General features: G+C 38.3%; 2 protein-coding genes across 12 annotated transcripts in view; one reads left to right on the top strand and one right to left on the bottom strand.

Moving 5' to 3' along the window:
- Positions 1 to 13,947, bottom strand: part of RFC3 (replication factor C subunit 3) — a 731,429-nt gene that overhangs the window by 23,564 nt on the left and 693,918 nt on the right. The window lies entirely within an intron of this gene.
- The window catches only part of LOC307176463 (uncharacterized protein), a 496,599-nt gene that overhangs the window by 442,955 nt on the left and 39,697 nt on the right, over positions 1 to 13,947 (top strand). For 5 of the 11 annotated variants that reach the window (XR_013824773.1, XR_013824774.1, XR_013824775.1 and 2 more), the window contains 2 exons: positions 4,004 to 4,072; positions 7,042 to 8,400. The gene's annotated coding sequence lies outside the window, so the exon portion shown is untranslated. Of the gene's footprint in view, positions 1 to 4,003; positions 4,206 to 7,041; positions 8,401 to 13,947 lie in introns of those variants that run through there. The other 6 variants (XR_013824767.1, XR_013824770.1, XR_013824768.1 and 3 more) reach the window with 4 other exon arrangements.

The following is a 13,947-nucleotide window of genomic DNA, read 5'->3' as shown; positions in this document are numbered from 1 at the left end:
TGCAGTCTCTCCCACCACCAAGTGACCCTAATCACCACACCCTATTTCATTCTGAGCTCATGCTCACAGGAGCCCTGGGATGAAGGCGGGGCAGGGATTATCCTATTTTGAAGCTTAGAGTGATTGAAGCCCAGGTCATAAGAATGTTAAGACTGGCCAGGACTCAAATATTCTAAATCATATTTTGGTCTTTGCTACTCCCTGCGCTTAAGTTATAGTCCCACAGACATTCTTATTATGTTACTGTTCTTTTTAAAAACCTTCCATGATTCCCTACTTCATTTTGAGTCAAGTCAGTCCTTCTCAGCCTTCTGTATAAAGCTGTTTATACAGCGGCTTAATCTATCTATATCATCATTTCCCCCATGCCCTGCTGTCACTGAGGAGTCCAGACCCACCCTGGGCATCCCTGTTTCCATGTCCTTGTTCACATTCTTTCCTGTTCCCCAAACCTCTCTCTCGTCCACACATGCTTCTCATGTCCTCAAACAAGAGTCTTAGTATTCTGATTGCTTCCACTGCATTCAGCGATCGTTTTTTATTCTAGCACTCACCAGAGTCTCTCTTGAATTAGAAGTATTCATATACTATGATTTTACCCTTCAGCAGACTGAGTTCTTGGCCACAGATTCTTCTATTTGAATTCTCTGTATTGGGTCCCAGAGTTCCTATAATGTATGCCTTGCAGATAGATGTTCACTAAATATTTCTTTGAATCTAACATCTGTTGGACTGTTGTTTTATTATTTAGCTTGTCACTCATCCATGCTTTTCCTACCCAACTAAATTACATGCCCTTTGAATACTGCTCTCCTACTTTGTAGGAACTTAAAAATACGATGACTGAAGGAATTCCCTGGTGGTCCAGTGGTTAGGACTTGGCGTTTTCACTGCAGGGGGCTTGGGTTCAATCCCTGGTCTGGGAACTAAGATCCCGCAAGCCATGCGGCAAGGCCAAAAAAAAATGATGATTGAAATGTGGTTGGTATAGTGAGAAATGATACGTGCAAGGATGACTATTTTAAAGCCAATGTGTGTACCCAAACTCTGTGTATGTGGCTTATATAATCATAATTATGTTGCCCGTACCATGGCAGCATAATACAAAGAACGATTTCTTTTACTTACCTTCATTATGGTAATTCCAACAGGTAATAAATATTTTAAGCAAAGAGGTAACAAATATTTCACTTGACAGTGATTTTTGGATTTTGCCAAGCTTCTTATATTTTTTGGAAAATAGCATCTGGAATTTACTGAGAGAATATGAGATTCTCCATGCTATCAAAGTGTAGGATATTGTGACTTTTAGAGGGAACATTCTCTAAAGTTTGCACATACTAATCACTGACATATTTTGAGGGCTTATTATGTGTTAGGCACTCTTGTAAAGAGCTTTACATGTGTTATTTTATGTAATTCCCATAACAACTTAAGAAGCAGCCTCTGTTATTTTTCCCACTGTTTTACAGTTGAGGAAACTGAGATAGTGTTTATATAATCTGCTCCAAGTCACACAGTTGCTACACGGCAGAGCTGGGATCTGAGTCCAGCCAGCCTGACTCCAGGGGCTGAAGACTTATCCACAGGGTGATATTACAGGAGGGAGGGTTGTTTTCTGTCTGCATTTGTGGGCAAGGCCAGCCATCCACAAAGGTCACTGCTGCCCCAGGTCAGCAACTGCAGCGGTGTCAGGCAGCAAGGAGGCCCTGTGATGTGCGTGCAGAGTTCTCTCCTACTCGCACACTGTGTGTAGGGACTGGTGTATGCAAATTATTGCTGGGAAGTCAAGCAGTTCTTAGAGAGCATAGGCATTTAATAGGAAAATGATTCAATCTTCAGGTGAAGTCCCGAATTGACTAGAGTTGATTCAGTTTAACGAGGTGTCAAGGTGTAAGTTAGGATATTAATCACACTTTGTCCCTCCAGCCATGACTCCTCCCCTTCATGGGAGCGGGAACCTGAGGGCAGGGGGAGGAGGGCTCGGTGCTCCCAAGAGCTGCTCTGCAGGGCTGCTTCCCTCGCTCTTCCCATTCCCACTGGTGCCTTGGCTCTGTCCCCAGTCTGCCAGCCTCTCTGCTGTGTTCAGCCCCAAATCGTGTACAAACTAGAGTCAAAACAGTACTCAGGAAAATGCATTAAGGTGAAATTGTACAGCATCCGTTTCAAATCTAGTTAGCTGATGTTGAATATTTGCAGCGCATGTCATTTTTGTTATTGCTCATTCTTAAGGTTCACTTTGGTTATGCATTTGCATAATACAAAAATATATACGATGTAAACAAAAAAAGCATGTGGTGTGTCTATATAATATAGATGGCTTGTATAATGATATATAAATACATGATTGACACCTAGGCTGGATAACAGATATCAGATAGGTAGATAGATTGTCTTAACTAGTTACTCAAGTCCAATACACCAAGGTTAGAATCTCAGCTGTGACATTTACTAGCTCACTGTTAACTTTTTAAAGAACTTCAAGCTCTAAAGTGAGTTTAATGCACCTACTTCCTAAGAGTATTCCATTTAGAATTTAGAATTTTTTTCTCCCCTGGATACTGAGTTTCCTGGCTTTTAGAAAATTTGGGTTGAGGAAATTCAGAATCTCTGACCTTGAAATCAAAATCCTGCTCTCCTAGGGAGAGGCCCAGATGTCAACAGTAGAGGTAACCATTCAGCAGCAATCCCCTCCTGCCTTCTATGATAAATTTCCTAAATTGATCTGGAATCTACATGACAAATTGTCGGAGCTAAAGGCCCACAAGCTTCATCTATGTGGAGTAAGGGTCTTTTGAAAAACAAGTAAATCCAGTTAAAGAAGAACACCCAGAAGGAGGAAGACAAAGGGTTTGGTTTGTTGTGTTCATTAGGCCAACCCAAGAATGCAAGAGTCAGAAAGTCTGTAACTTTCAGGTGAGTAAAAATACATACAGATAAGTCTCAAAGCTTTGCTCTTCATTTATTGGTCTCCAAGCCCAATTATATCCCACCCTTTCAAGTCAATGGATTCTTTTTTTTTTTTTTTTTTAGCTCACAGAAACAGAATCCAAAATGGCAGGAGCATAATTCTAATTTATTTCCATCTCAGACTTTTATACCTGTAATTATGTTTGTGTTAAATTAGATGAAAATGTCACTCTACCAATTTGCTTCTTCCTTTATAACCTTTTGCATACCAAGTTTATCATTCTGACTAAAAGAGCTCTCCAACCTTGACACCGAAGAAGAAATGCAAATTATATTTTTCCACATTAGAAAACAACTATCAATCATGTCATTTAAAAATTAGGTGAGATATCCAATGAAGTTTGAAATCTTTAGCTGTTTGGAGTCTATGGGATAAAAATATGACTTAATATTAAAAGAGCAAAATTAGTAAGAGTAGATGTTATAATTGCTAATTCAAATAACCAAAATAATAATTGAGGGCCTGAATAAACTGCAGATTCCACTTTCGGAAAGGCATTTTGAAACTTTTGCTTGGTTTCTTAAGGGTGCAAATATCTCCTCAGAAACAGAACTCCAGTTTATTTCAATGAAATAGAAGCTAGCATTTTCCAAGATATCCTACCTTGTTTCCTCCCTTCCCAGAAACTATCCCATTTCTTATTGTTATGTAACATTTCATTTCACAAATTGCTACTTGAACACTGGCCTTTAAAATATGAACACTGGTTTTCCTGACTCTTAGCTGCCCAAGAAGAGTAAATCTTCGGAAGTTTCGAGTCTAGATAAAGCAAGTCCCAGGGGAAAGGAGCTCATTCCTCATCTCCTCCACCACCAAGATGAAGGTGGGTTGTGCGACCAGCCATTTTCTGTGACTCCTTTTCCATCACAAGTCATTCCTTTGCTCTCCCTGCTCTTGTTCTCAGACAAGGACTTTGGGAAAGAAAAGAAGACAGGTGTACAGACCATCCTGATTGGAATTAACACCAACATCTCCAAGATTACCACTTCCCTGAATTCTCTGTAGGCAGATACTATGTTTCCTATTTTACAGGTGCTAAAACTAAAATGCAGAGAATTTGAATGACTGAGCCAAGATCATCATGGAAAGTTGGAGGCAGAGGTGAGACGAGAAGCTACATGTTCAGGCTGAAACCACGGCCTTGAGTTTCCCGTTTTTCAAGCGCAGAACCTGTATTTGTTTCTGCTGCTTTGTACAGTTCCTTTAAAGCACTCCCCCACCACTACACACACAGGTAGGTTTTTCCTAAATGATGATGCTTTGCCTTGGTGTGAGTGATGGTGGATTTTAAGGGCCCTTCCCTGTCAGTCTAGCGCTCTTCCTGTCCCAAAATGTCTCTGGATTAAGTCTTGTCTTCACCATGTCTACATGCAAACGCAAATAAATTTCCCTGGAAGGATAACAAATTAGTCCCCTGTAAATGTAACATATGTCATTTAATCAGAGTGTCACAGAAAAAAGTCTAAATCATCTCTTCTTATCTTGAATTCATGGATCTAAAATGGGAGTGGCTGAGACAGACATGTGGGTATATTTAGCTCTGAAAACCCTACCTTGAAACTATATTCACAATTTTGAGTTTATCTGCATTTTTTGGAGGAGACAAAATATCATTTTCATAAGATTCTCAAAGAGGTGTGTGATCCTCCAAAATTTAAAACTTTAATCATACAGGTTATCTATGTGCACTGGATCTAAGACCACACCTCATCTAGGCCTTCTCGAAATCAGGGAATCCTTGAAACCCACCTTTCCCTCCTCCACAACACTCACCAGCACTATTTACCTTGAACCTACATAATAAGTAATCTTATTAGGCCATTTATCCCTGTGTATGTTGGCCCCCACAGGTCAACCATCATCTCCCATGGGGAGCCCCACAGGCTCTGTACATGCTTCATTCTGTTTCCTTCAAGCACTCCTCCTCAAGGCTTGGTGCCTTCCATTGTGCTCTCTGGAAACGAGGGTCCATTATTAGCAACGTGCTCTATCCCCCATCTATTTTCTGAACGTTTTTTCCACCCTCTGGTTAAAGGGCCAACTCTCTTAAGGACCCTGTTTACTGCAGCCCCTTAGTCGTGGCTCTTGCACCTTCCACAGCCTTTATGTCTCTGGCTTGGAGAAGGGATTGGCTAGACTTCCTCATTTCTCCTCATTGCTGACATTTGCCTATTTCCCCTTCCTTTTTCCTGAAAGCCTCTTTTTCTATTTCCATTTTGAAATTATATTACCCACTACCCTTCCTTGTTGCTGTCATCTATCCACTCCTGGGACACTCTTTTTCCAGGAATTTAAATGCCAATACTATTCTTATCTTAACCTTAATGAATTCAGTATACTCACAGATGATCCTATCAATATCCTGGTCTCTCTGCTCCTTGAACTTTTTTAATGATCTTGCTTTCTATTCTATTTCTATTCTATTGAAATATTTCTATTTTGGGAATTCCCTGGTGGCCCAGTGGTTAGGACTCCACACTTTCACTGCTGAGGGCATGGGTTCAATCCCTGGTTGGGGAACTAAGATCCTGCAAGCTGCATGGTGCAGAAGAAAAAAAAAAAAAATCTATTTCAATTAGTCCCGTGGCCATACCCTCTAGTTTTTGTCCAAAGGGGCTCTTCGTCTGATCCATAGAATTCTGCAGATAATTGGAGTGAATATTTTCTCAGATCTCTCAAAGATGGTACATAACTAATGCCATTCTAAATTCATAGGAGTGAGGTTAATTCATTACATATTTTAGATACGTTGGGCATGAAAGCTGAATTCTCTCAAGGAACTCTGATTGAGAATGTCTGCACCAATGATTGCAATAATCCTAATTTCAGATATTTTATCTCTGACAATAGCATTCTACCTTCCCAGCATACGCCCACTAGTAGCTCATCTCTCTATCTCAATATCCTTGACTTAATAACAACTGCAAAGTCCTGTTAGCCATAGGAAGATAACACATTCACAGGTGCAGGGAATTATGCAGTGAACATCTTTGCGGGTCATTATTCTGTCTAGAACCTAGCCCAATTTCAACCATCACTATCAAGATTATAGATGGTTTATATTCTTTCATCCTGTTATATTTCCTTGGTTTCATTTTCTTCTTCAGGGATTTCTGTTGTTTGGATTTTCTTTGTTTATTGTCAATACTTGTCACTTTCTCTTGAACTCTTTTTATCTCTTCATTCCTTTTTTGATTTTTAAATATTTTCTTCTTTTCATCTTCTGTTTCTCTCAGGACATTATTTTCTCTTGTATTCCTTCCAGTAGTCTGGTATGACTTTTAGTCTAATAGTCTGAAATGGTTTTTTTCTTTTATTTCTAATTAGTTACTGAGTTCTATACTTCATTTTGTAATTTCTCTAATTTTGGTTTATGTTGTTCTTTCATGTCTTATGTCAGTTGTTAAAGGTCTTTTACCCTTGGTTTGAAATAGTAGGTACAGATTTTATCCGTTTGCTCAGCATGACTTTGAGATGTCCACATAGGGATTCTGCTCCTTATTACTGACCTCACCATGGCTTTGCCTGTTTTGTTTTGCTTGATTGTTTTCTGTTGCCTACTTTTGAGAAATTAATTTTTTGAACTTTTGGAAGGATTTGTGAAACAAAGGTTCACTTCATGGACTACCCTCTTCTATTTTGTTTTGTTATGCTTTTTTGTCATATAGTATTAAAAAGTAGGACAGCCTTCTTTCTGAGATTTCTTGGCTCTGTTCTCTCTTCTTACTTTTATTGGGAAATTCTCTTTCTTCATCTTTGTGTCCTTATTTTGCTCAATTACAATTTCAGTTCTAGCAGTTTTTCTTCATTAAGTGGCCTTGTCTTGGAGGAGCCCTGGTACGTCTGTGTAGGGAGTCTGGGCTGTTCATAAGGACGCTGACTGCCCCTGACCCTTCACACCTTCCTGAAGGGTTCTTGAACTCACCCGCTAGTAGGCTGGGCACAACCTCTCCCAGCTTCAGGTGCATTTCTCCCATTCTCTGGTCATGCCTTCCAGTGAATACTTGTTGACTATTTGGGGATTCTATCCTGAGATCTATCTGATGCTCCCTCTGCTTCTCCCTGCACAGATTCTGGAACTGTACGCTTTGGTGGCTATTGGTGGCTCACCCACACCTGCTTGGCATTTTGACATTCATAGAGACACCACGCCAACCAGATTTGTGGTAAATTTTGTCATGGGTTTTCTATTTTACTATAAATCTATAGTATTTACTATTTTGCTTCATCTGTTTTTATGTGGTGAATTCAAGAGATCGAAAATTATACTGTCACCAGCATTTTTCTAGAATGCTAGAGTCTTCTCCTTAGATAGATAAATTTATTTATTAAAAAATATATGTACAATTGGTTATTAACGTTTAATTTTAATGTTGTTAAAATAAAAATTTACTCATTGAAATACTTAAAAATTTATTAAAGTGATATTATTTATTTATTAAAATCATATACATATATTTAATTTGTTAATAACCTTTTATTTTAAATAACTTTAGATTTACTGAAAAAAATACAAAAGTAGTACAGAGAGCTCCTGTATACCTCTCACCCAGTTTTAGTTTCCCCTAATGTTGTCATCTTATATTACCATGGTATATTTGCCAAAACTAAGAAACCACCATTGCACATTACATTTAACCAAATTCTAGACTTTATTTGGATTTCACTACTTTTCCCACTAATTACTTATTTTCTATTCCAAGATCCTATCCAGGGTCCTTATACCATATCACAGTAAGTTTTCATGTTTTCTTAGCCTCCTCTGGTCTGTGACAGTTTCTCAGGCTTTCCTTATTTTTCAAATCCTTTATAGTTTTGTGAGTACTGGTCAGATATTTTGTAGCATGTTCCTTATTTGTGTAGAATGTTCCTCGATTTTATCATCATTAGGTTTTTTCTTTGGTTTATTATTTTGGGGGGGGGGGCATGGTTTAAATAACACACAGGTGAAGTGCCCCTCTCGTGACATCATATCTGGGAGTACGTGATATTAATATGACATTAATAGCTGTGTTCACTCTGATTACTTGGTTAAAGTTCCATACATTTTTGCTGAATTATTAACCAAAAGTATTTTCCTCCCAACCTCCTTCACACAGCTACAAACAGCATCCACTCAATAGTGTCCATGATCTCTTTTAAGATATTAGGCACTTCAACTTTCTTTTTCAGGGTCCAGGCACACGTACTTTAAATATTCAGAGTTTTAACTTTCTATCTAGAGAAAAATTGGCATCTCCATGGCTGACATGGTGTGGCTATGTGAGGAACATACCAAATGCTTTTCCAGGAAGACTTGGCTTTTTGATAACCTTCAAGTCACAGTAATAAAATCCATATGAGGTGTTTTCAGAGATTATAAATTGTAAAATTAAGAGAATGTATTGAGAAGTTTAAAGTAGATCATAGGTTCACCACAGAACTTGCTTAACTGACATATGCCAAGATCTGGTTTGATTCTAATGAAGCCCCAGCTCCCAATGCATCTCTCTCCAAAGGAAATTTCAATGACAGCAGAAAAATGAAGATCTTACTTTTTCCTGACCCATCAGATTCAATTTGGGCCTACATGATTTATAGCTAGCAATGTCTTTTATCCGCCTTTAAAATAAAAGGAAAATGGGACTTTTCAAATACATTACTGCTGTTAGTTCATCAAATTAAACAAAACCTTAGAAAATGGAAAGGTAATATTAATCACATGTATCCACCGACATTAAAAACATTACAATATAAAGCAACAACTTTGCTAATCCAGTGGAAATTCATATACTGTTTGGGAAGAGGGTGTTTGCAAAAAACCTGCTTGGTTTTGTGAGTTTAAAATGGCTAATCTATAATAATAAATGATGCAATTTTAGGGAACTCCAAAGAGTAAGGGATACTTTTACATTTGTTGCCTCATTTTATTCTCACATATCTCCTGTGAAGCATGGATTCTTATACCTGTTTTACAAATGAGGAGGCTAAGGCTCAGAAAACTTAATACCTAGAAACAAATGACAATGAAAACACGACGACCTAAAACCTATGGGATGCAGCAAAAGCAGTTCTAAGAGGGAAGTTTATAGCTATACAATCCTACCTCAAGAAACAAGAAACATCTCAAATAAACAACCTAACCTTACACCTAAAGCAATTAGAGAAAGAAGAAGAAGAACAACAAAAAAACCCAAAGTTAGCAGAAGGAAGGAAATCATAAAGATCAGATCAGAAATAAATTTTTAAAAATGAAGGAAACAATAGCTAAAAGCAATAAAACTAAAAGGTGGTTCTTTGAGAAGATAAACAAAATTGATAAACCACTAGCCAGACTCATCAAGAAAAAAAGGGAGGAGACTCACATCAACAGGATTAGCAATGAAAAAGGAGAAGCAACAACTGACACTGCAGAAATACAAAGGATCATAATAGATTACTACAAGCAACTATATGCAATAAAATGGACAACCTGGAAAAAACGGACAAATCCTTAGAAAAGCACAATCTTCTGAGACTGAACCAGGAAGAAATAGAAAATATAAACAGACCAATCACAAACACTGAAATTGAGACTGTGATTAAAAATCTTCCAACAAACAAAAGCCCAGTACCAGATCGCTTCACAGGCGAATTCTATCAAACATTTAGAGAAGAGATAACACCTATCCTTCTCAAACTCTTCCAAAATATAGCAGAGGGAGGAACATTCCCAAACTCATTCTACGAGGCCACCATCACCCTGATACCAAAACCAGAAAAAGATGTCACAAAGAAAGAAAACTACAGGCCAATATCACTAATGAACATAGATGCAAAAATCCTCAACAAAATACTAGCAAACAGAATCCAACAGCACATTGAAAGGATCATACACCATGATCAAGTGGGGTTTATTCCAGGAATGCAAGGATTCTTCAATATACGCAAATCTATCAATGTGATAAACCATATTAACAAATTGAAGGAGAAAAACCATATGATCATCTCAATAGATGCAGAAAAAGCTTTTGACAAAATTCAGCACTCATTTATGATAAAAACTTTCCAGAAAGTAGGCATAGAGGGAACTTACCTCAACATAATAAAGGCTATATATGACAAACCCACAGCCAACATTGTTCTCAATGGTGAAAAACTGAAACCATTTCCTCTAAGATCAGGAACAAGACAAGGTTGTCCACTCTCACCACTATTATTCAACATAGTTTTGGAAGTTTTAGCCACAGCAATCAGAGAAGAAAAAGAAATTTTAAAAAAATCAGAAAAGAAGAAGTAAAGCTGTCACTGTTTGCAGATGACATGACACTACACATAGAGAATCCTAAAGATGCTACCAGAAAACTACTAGAGCTAATCAATGAATTTGGTAAAGTAGCAGGATACAAAATTAATACACAGAAATCTCTTGCATTCCTATACATTAATGATGAAAAATCTGAAAGAGAAATTAAGGAAACACTCCCATTTACCATTGCAACAAAAAGAATAAAATACCTAGGAATAAATCTACCTAAGGACACAAAAGACCTGTATGCAGAAAACTATAAGACACTGATGAAAGAAATTAAAGATGATACAAATAGATGGAGAGATATACCATGTTCTTGGATTGGAAGAATTAACACTGAAAATGACTATACCACCCAAAGCAATCTACAGATTCAATGCAATCCCTGTCAAACTACCACTGGCATTTTTCACAGAACTAGAACAAAAAATTTCACAATTTGTATGGAAACACAAAAGACCCCGAATAGCCAAAGCAATCTTGAGAAAGAAAAACGGAGCTGGAGGAATCAGGCTCTTGGTCTTCAGACTATACTACAAAGCTACAGTAATCGAGGCAGTATGGTGCTAGCACAAAAACAGAAATATAGATCAGTGGAACAAGATAGAAAGCCCAGAGATAAACCCACACACATATGGTCACCTTATTTTTGATAAAGGAGACAAGTATATACAATAGAGAAAAGACATCCTCTTCTATAAGTGATGCTGGGAAAACTGGACAGTTACATGTAAAAGAATGAAATTAGAACAGTCCCTAACACCATACACAAAAATAAACTCAAAATGGATTAAAGACCTAAATGTAAGCCAGACACTATAAAACTCTTAGAGGAAAACATAGGCAGAACACTCTATGACATAAATCACAGCAAGATCCTTTTTGACCCACCTCCTAGAGTAATGGAAATAAAAACAAAAAATAAACAAATGGGACCTAATGAAACTTAAAAGCTTTTGCACTGCAAAGGAAAACATAAATAAGACGAAAAGACAACCCTCAGAATGGGAGAAAATATTTGCAAATGAAGCAACTGACAAAGGATTAATCTCCAAAATTTACAAGCAGCTCATGGTCAATATCCAAAAATCAAACAACCCAATCCAAAAATGGGCAGAAGACCTAAATAGACATTTCTCCAAAGAAGACATACAGATTGCCAACAAACACATGCAAGGATGCTCAACATCACTAATCATTAGAAATGCAAATCAAAACTACAATGAGGTATCACCTCACACGTTTATTGGCCATCATCAAAAATCTACAAACAATAAATGCTGGAGAGGGTGTGGAGAAAAGGGAACCCTCTTGCACTGTTGGTGGGAATGTAAATTGATACAGCCACTATGAAGAACAGTATGGAGGTCCCTTAAAAAACTAAAAATAGAACTACCTTACGACCCAGCAATCCCACTACTGGGCGTATACCCTGAGAAAACCATAATTCAAAAACAGTCATGTACCACAATGTTCACTGCAGCTCTATTTGCAATAGCCAGGACATGGAAGCAACCTAAGTGTCCATCGACAGATGAATGGATAAAGAAGATGTGGCACATATATACAATGGAATATTACTCAGCCATAAAAAGGAAAGATATTGAGTTATTTGTAGTGAGGTGGATGGACCTAGAGTCTGTCATACAGAGTGAGGAAGTCAGAAAGAGAAAAACAAATACCATACGCTAACACATATATATGGAATCTAAAAAAAAGGAAAAGTTTCTGAAGAACCTAGGGGCAAGGTAGAAATAAAGATGCAGATGTAGAGAATGGACTTGAGGACACAGGGAGGGGGAAGGGTAAGCTGGGATGACATAAGAGAGTAGCATGGACATATATACCCTACCAAATGTAAAATAGATGGCTAGTGGGAAGCAGCCACATAGCACAGGGAGATCAGCTCAGTGCTTTTTGACCACCTAGAGGGGTGGGATAGGGAGGGTGGGAGGGAGATGCAAGAGGGAGGAGTTATGGGGATATATGTATATGTATAGCTGATTCACTTTGTTTTAAAGCAGAAACTAACACACCACTGTAAATCAATTATACTCCAATAAGCATGTTAAAAAAAAAAAAACAGAATAGTACCAAGGTCCCATATCTTGCAACCAATGTCCATACAGATTCATTAAATTGCTCTTTCCTTCCACCTAAGCCTGATGCTGTGCTTTGCTTTCATCAGTATGACTCATTTCCCACTAATAAACTTAACTCACCAATTATAAGAAAAGGATCAAAATGAAGGGCAAACCTGAATAAGAGATTATATAGTATCTACTTTATTTAGCACTTACTGTGTGCCTCTGTAGTTAATTCTATAGTTAATTCTAACTGCTCTGTTAGATAATATTCTTTCCTTTTTTATTAGTGAGAAGTAATTGAATCTCAATTAATGTAAAGGATGCTAACTGCTGTAGCACATAAATCCCAATTTTAGTGTTTAAGACAATAAGGGTTAATGTCTTGCCCCTGCAGAATCCAGTACCGTTTCTGGCTGGTGAATGGCCTTCCGTGGGGTCAGTCAGGGTCCGGCCTCTACCACCCTTTGGGATACTGCAGGATACTCTGCATGTTCCTATTAGAAATACTGTTCATATAGTTAATAAAGGCTTTATTGGTAACCCCACATTAGATTTTATTCTGGTTCCTTCTGAGTTATATTAATTTCAGATTGATGTTCAAATTAATGCAAGCTTCCCAGGCACAAGAAGTTCTAATGGACAGGACCTGGAAGCGGGATGTTTTACTTCTGTCTACAGTGCATTTGTCAGAGCTCCCTCACATGTTCACTCTGGGCTGGCAGAGAGGGTGGGAGACATAGTCAAGGTGTGTACTCAGATGGCAGGGAACAAAGGTTTCAGTGAACACACGGCCATCTGCCACACTGAGCAACTTGCCCAAAGTCATACAGGTAGTAATTGGCAGAGTCAGAGCTTGAATTTGGTTCTGATCCAAGGCATATGCTCTTTTCACTGTATTATACCCCTTCCAAATATTTTTTAAAATAAACTTAGTTTTATTATTTTCAGGGATAGATCAAATTTTCTGTGGCAATATTAATTATGGACATAAACAATGCCGCTTTAATTGTAATAAGCCATATTTGGATTTGGCTGAATCCTTAGTCCTCCCTCCTCTGCTCTCCCAAGCCCTTTTCTAGCCCCCATATGCCCCTTGTCCATGATTATATCTGGGACACCCAAATATATGAGTCCCGTGCACTGGGAACACATCCTGACTACCACCACCTTGTTCTTCCCTCCAGAACCACCAGTGATATGAAATCACCAGTGCCTCATGAAGAAAGACTTTCCTCCTTACCCTTCCCCCCATTTTCTCACCTAATGAGTCATCTAATGAGACAAAAGCCCAACATCTGATAGAGTCATTACTGCCAGTACCAGTAATGCAAATAGTAACTCCTTCACCTTCTATCATCCCCCCTCTCCTCAGTCTTCAGATAACATCCGAGAGGCTGCCAGAGAAACAAATTCTAAAAGACACAAGTCGCTGCCTTTCCCATCACCCACTGCTCCAGTGTGGATCCCTTCCAACGAAGAGTCCCAAAGAGTCAACCCAAGTAAATGAACTCCTGGTAGGCCCTCCCCATCAGCCTAGCTCACATGCCCACAGTTCCCCGTACAAGCAGTGGACTTAGGTTAGCCTTAAGCTGGGTTTCTGTGATATTGTGATGTATAAT

The sequence above is a fragment of the Stenella coeruleoalba genome, assembly GCF_951394435.1.
Source record: "Stenella coeruleoalba genome assembly, chromosome: 18".
In the NCBI taxonomy this organism is placed as follows: domain Eukaryota; kingdom Metazoa; phylum Chordata; class Mammalia; order Artiodactyla; family Delphinidae; genus Stenella; species Stenella coeruleoalba.
The sequence above is the reverse complement of the archived record's forward strand: the minus strand, read 5'-3'. Positions and strand labels throughout refer to the sequence as shown.